Here is a 6,000-nt window from a genome sequence, read left to right as displayed (position 1 = left end):
TTAGACCTTAGTCCTTGATGCTGTTTTCAAGAAATAAATACAAAATAGAATGCATCAGAATGACGCTTTAACAACTTTATGAAGTTGGAACTAGAGTAAAGCAATTAGGCTATGAATGGATTAATTGATGATCAATTAATTGTTTAAATATAAATAATTGCTGGGTTCTGTTAGTCCTCTGTGATTGTAAGCTGAATACTTTACAGGTTTTGGACGGTTGGGCTTGGAGAAAATGTGACATTTTTCAGTGTTTTCTGACATTTAAAGACCAGAGATTGAACAACAAATCAAGAAAGAGCCTTTGTCCGTGAATAGCCCCCCCTTTGTTCACTCTTTCCTCACTGGTACATTTCTGTGAGCATGATGCTTGTTGACACATATTTGGACAGAGCAGAGCCTCTTCTATCAGTGGAGGGTGTCCACACGCTTGTGAAGTTATCACCTCCAACAGATCAAAGACAGTTGGCACATTATTTATGCATTGGTGAAAGGTGAGGTATTCTGTTGAAGTCGGGCAGCAAAGCATAGCCCCTTATTCTGAAGTAATGACTTCCTCTTGATTGAGTGCCCCTAGTCAAATTCAGAAGCTCTGCTTTGTGTCCTTTTGCTTTGTTCTTTGTGAAAGACCACAATATGAGAAATGAGACCCTGAGAAAAAGTAACCATAAACAGCTTTGTGTATTCTTTTTGAAAAATTCCCCAATGAACTATTTTCACAGACTAGCATCATTTAATTTTAAGCATCATGTCAGACGGCTCTCTTATGTGTCTGTTCTCACAGAAAATGATAAGAAAAGTTATCACCTTTTCCCTCAACCATATTGTTTAGGATGAGTGAATATTATAGCCAAATAACTCTCCCATACTATGTTAATTTTACGAACAAAATCAATAATGGCGCATATACACAGGGCCAACTTGGAGGTTACGTCCTCCAGATTGTGATGATTCCCAAAAAACATTGTGCAGTAGAAGCAACACAGTGGTGAGCCCGAGGCTACTCTTTTGCTCCCCTTTAGTCCAAGGCCTTAGGCAACAACCTTGGTCCAAACATTTCAGCAGCTTTCAATATCAGATGGGAAATATATGTATCCCGTGCCTTCATTTATTGATTGTCCTCACTGTTACATTATAGGCTCCTCAGGTTGTGGCTAATGCTCATGTCAGATTTGAATTGTGTACTGCAGGAAATAAGAGTATAAGTGGGCTTGCTTACTGTTTTGTTTATCTCAGCATTTCAAACTGATAATGAGCCAGCATTAAAGGATCTGTGCCACTTTAAACAAATGTTTCTGACGACCAGCGGAGGCAGATTTAAGCAACTTGCTCACTAAGGACTATTTTCACTCAAAGGTCATCCAGGATAAGTGGGAGGAGGAGGTACACCTCGTCACTTTTTGAAGGACTAAGTGTTCTGCACTGAAATAGACCACTGGGAGACTCAAATGACTCAAAAGGCTATATCAGCGAGCACTTGTGGTCGACGTTATTTATTTATTAATTTGAGGCCTGTCTACTGACACATCTGAGTGGTCTAATTGCTGCGAATTGACACCGGTTACTGTCCATAATGGGAGCTTGGGAGTCTTTCCTAACCGCGGTTCATTCAGCCGCCCCTCGCTGCAGCTTAACTGCCCTTAAAATGTCTGATTGCAACACGGGAGCTGTGGGGCGAGACAGGATTATCAGTCTTTGTTGTGTGACTGTGTCTATTATCCTGACCTCTATTCACAGTGGGCCCTTAGGAGTGTCGCTACGAGCCACACAGCAAACTACCCCATCCCTGACAAACAACAAGTGAACCAGAGATCTCCCCCTGTCCCAATGCACTAGACACTTACAGCTCCAACACTGGGCCAAGCACTCCACTGCAGGTAAGGCTATCAAATCCCTATTGATTTAATAAAGATAAATTGGAGGCACTTCCTCTCAACGTTATTGCAGCAGACGCGATTGATTGTTTGTGTTGACTGGTGATATTGTCACCAAGCTGGGTGACGACTGTTAGTTTAGGAAGTTCATTACTAGTGAAGAGCTGCTGGCAGAGTCCTTAATAGGGAGATAAAATGCAGCCAGGATGTTTGGGCTGCTCTTACTGTGTTGTGCGGTTAGACCTGACAGTGGTGAACTGCGTAGGCTCTGTGGCTGTGTATATGTGTGTGTTTCTGTGTGTGTGTGTGTGTGTGTGTGTGGATGTGATTTTGGCAGAGGGATGGGCACCTTCACATCACAATATTTTTTGCCAAAAAATGTAGCACTTCTGTCATTTATTCAGTATTCTCTGTAGTGTTTTTTCAGGTATTTATCTCTGTTGCAGTGTGTTTACCAATAAGACTAATTAAGATAATTTAACTGTGGATTTAAAAACTAATACTTTGATAATTTATCCTGTTGCATTTGGGATATTTTATCTAATTTTGTTTTATTTTATTTTATTTATTTTATTTGATATCCAAGACATTAAATGTTGTAATTATAATGGCTTAATTTAAAAATAATTACCTCCTAAAAACACAAAATTAGGAAATATTTGTACAGTTACTAGATATTTCTTAAGTTAACCGGTATTTCTGTTAAACAGAATGATAGAATGCATTTTGAGTAATAAGTAAATTAAATAAATTGTTATTATAATCTCTTATTATTAATATGTTCTGGTGACCAACATTTAATTTCACATCTGTGGATTGAGTTTAATATTGATAGCAAAAAAATAATAATGTTGATAGTGTACCTCAGTTGGAGGGGAAATGTATCTATGAAAAACCTGCATCAGGAAATTAAACTTGCCATCTCTTTCTTATTTCATAAAATAAGTTATTACGTGCGGTCACCTTTTGTAGTCCCAATCAATATAGTTATTTTCCTGGTAGTAATTGGGTTGCTATGCAGAAAAAGTCCAAAGCTTTCCCTCTCTGTGCCACTGACATGCGAAAAGAATAGTGATGAACAATGCCAGAGGACACAAATAAGCATCCTCGTCTCTGCTCCCAGAGGTTTGTGGATTGAGGTCTGGCACGGCACAGCACACAGGCGTAGTAAGCTTTGGGATTCAGTTCCATAAATACATACCCATTAAAGCTCAACTGATTAATTCATCATGTTTATTTTCATGGTGGATGTCATGTAGCCTATATATAAACTCTCTGTAATCATAAATATGTCAAGACGCCAAAAGTTTTGAGGGCTTCTGAGGCACATTTTCAGTATTAAATTTGACCTAAAACCTAAATACGCACATGATGAATGAAGGATGGAGAGAGACAATGGATTTTTTCTCCTTCTGTTGCTCTCAGTATCCACGTAGTCGATTGAAATGTCTATGCTGTCATGACAGGTTAAAAAGAGGAAAGGACATTGAAGTTAACATCATCATTCATTAAGCCTTTTATAAAAACCAAATATGGTAGTGCTTTGGTTTCCCTGAGCTTATTCTTTCAGAAATACAGTGCGAGCATATTCTTCTCCATCTGTCTTGAGAAGTTTCAACCACAGCGAGTGTGAATTCAATTTATTTCCTTGTGCCCTGATTCACCGCAAATTGCTTAATGGTTTGAAACTCACTCCTGACAGCACCATTAGAGACTTGTACGGAGATAATTTCCAATGAGGGCCATTAGAGTTGTTTTGTGCGTTATGCATTTTTTAGTATTGGAATGGGGTCAACCTACAATTGTGCTCTGTTGGACAAAAGTGGAAAAGAAAATATAAACCACTCTAAATCAGAATACTAATTACAGAAACCACAGATTTTAGATACGCAAAGAAAAAACAACATGCATTTTAAGATAGAAGCCAAATAAATAAAACAAGACAGAGGTATCTGGGGGAACTTTTCTACTTCTTACAACATGTTATAATTAGAGACCGTTTTACATAATTGTCGAGAACAAAATGACAATGACTTGGCATCCAGTGTTTGCAGGAAATAACTCTTTAATTGGGGGATTGTTATTGCTGAAGTTATCTCAAAGTTGTCCCATTGTCAAACAGAGCTGGCGCGCAGACTGTGGAGCTTCACTTATCCTCCCTCAGCCCACTACATCAGATGGGGGATGATTGCAGTCTTGAAATCAATGAAACCACAAACCTTCCTGATAATATTCCCTCTTGAGATGTGGTGGCAGTTACAGTTGGGGCACTATTTATCTGTCCACCTGTCTGTACCGGAGACATTTGTTGGCGCAGTATGTGAATTGTACTTAATAATGATACTTAAATCTGCATGATCATCAAAAACTGTTAACCTGTGTGAGCAGACATAATTTTATTGCCAAAGAAGCATTTTTTGGGCAATGCAACATTCATTCACCAGGGCAATCCAACTTGATTTAAAGGCTAATAAAAATACAGCAAAGACTTACAATTCACAAAGTGCAAAAGTGCAGGGAAGTGATAGAGTTACACAGAATTTAAAAAGTAAATTTGAGCAGTTTAACTCATGTTATTTATGATATGGAAGATATTTAATCAATGTTTTATTGATGGACTCGTTGACAATCTTTTATACATAAACGGTGAGTTAGCAGGTTCTTGATGTTTCTACTTTTTGTTCTTTAGTGTTGAGAGGAAACACTCAGGACACTTGTACATGATGACACGTTTGTTCTTTGGATTTGTGAGATCATGCCCCCTGGAGAAACATCCACAGATCTCTAAATGGACCGGTTTGACAATATAAAAGTCTCTCAAGCCCTCCGATCAATCATTTCTTTCCACTGCATTATTCCCCAAACAATAAAAAAACAATACCAGATTAATATATAGTCTGTTCTTTGCCCGGATTTATCCTTGTGGGGCGGCCAACATATCCTTGTCTGAAGTCACCAAGCAGTAAGAAGGATTTGGTTGACAGAGCACAGCGGGCCAGGAGATGCCTCTGCATTTGAGGTCACTGGTGGATAGCAAAGTTATCTAAAGCCCCAGTTTGCGTCGATTTCTCACCCCCAATCCTGGAGTGAGTGTCAGAGATTAGTGGTGCATCCATCCTCCGTGACCTCTAGGAGCTAAAGAGATAGTGCGTTGCCATCTTGTGACGTGTCAGACAATGCAAGGGCAAGACTGTCATTTCAATGCCATGCTATGCCACTGGATGGCCCTTTTGTTAAATGCTTTAGAATGGTGGCCTTGCATGTAATTTCAGCCAGTATGCATTATCATGGGCACCCCCTCCCCCCATCTGCTGAACTGGCTTTTAGAGACAGCAGTTTTGTTCTGCAGACACATTTACTGTATCACTCACAGTGGGAATGCACTTAAGTTATGTGGGAAGGTTGAGAAGAATTTGCACATCTTGGGAGATCATAGGATAATCTCAGGAGACTATTTCTGACACTTAAGTCCTTTAAGATGTTGTGACTGTGATTGTAACGACTTTTTTGTTGTGATCTACCAATTTGGTTATCCCTCTTTGTCTTTCTCTCTGCAGCTTCTCTGTGCTGCAACAATACCTCATTTTTACCCATTGTAATGTCAAAGCTTATAAAAAGAATTTGTTTAGTTGTTTCTTAGCGAACTGAAACTGTTTAGCCTAACCTAAATGTCAATTTTAATCATACAGAACATGTTTTTTCTGTAAAAATCATTCATTTGGGTCTTGCTTTCTTTACAGCATAATTGGTTATTTGATGAAGGTCCATAGTCTGATGATTAATTGACGGACCCTCATGCATGATTAGCCAACCGTCATTAGATATTCAGACCTGAGATTCCGGCATCTCTCTCACTTTGACTGACAAGCCAATGGTGGAAATGGACAAAGCTAATAGAAGTAGTGTCAAAATGTCAAACGGACCATCTCTGAGAACATCAACAAAATGTCTGTATTGAATCTCTCTAAGGCCTCAGTATTCCCTGACCCAAACCACAGAACTCAGTACAACGAAAAAACTGGCATAAAAACCTCAGTCAGATATCTGACATTCCCATTTCTGAGGCTGTCAGGCCTTCTCCTGGTTCAGGCGTTGTGTGATGTATAAATCGTTCCCTGAGGAAGTGGAG

The 6,000-nt window shown here is 39.1% G+C and overlaps 1 protein-coding gene across 1 annotated transcript in view; it reads left to right on the top strand.

The window, feature by feature from the left end:
- Positions 1-1,812: 1,812 nt before the first annotated feature.
- adgrl2a (adhesion G protein-coupled receptor L2a) overlaps positions 1,813-6,000 on the top strand; it is a 235,410-nt gene continuing 231,222 nt past the window's right edge. Inside the window, exon 1 of the mRNA XM_078168809.1 lies at positions 1,813-1,874. The gene's annotated coding sequence lies outside the window, so the exon portion shown is untranslated. The remainder of the gene's footprint in view (positions 1,875-6,000) is intronic.

The sequence above is a fragment of the Epinephelus lanceolatus genome, chromosome 6, assembly GCF_041903045.1.
Source record: "Epinephelus lanceolatus isolate andai-2023 chromosome 6, ASM4190304v1, whole genome shotgun sequence".
NCBI lineage: Eukaryota > Metazoa > Chordata > Actinopteri > Perciformes > Serranidae > Epinephelus > Epinephelus lanceolatus.
Note: the sequence above shows the minus strand (reverse complement) of the source record. Positions and strands in the feature narration are given on the sequence as shown.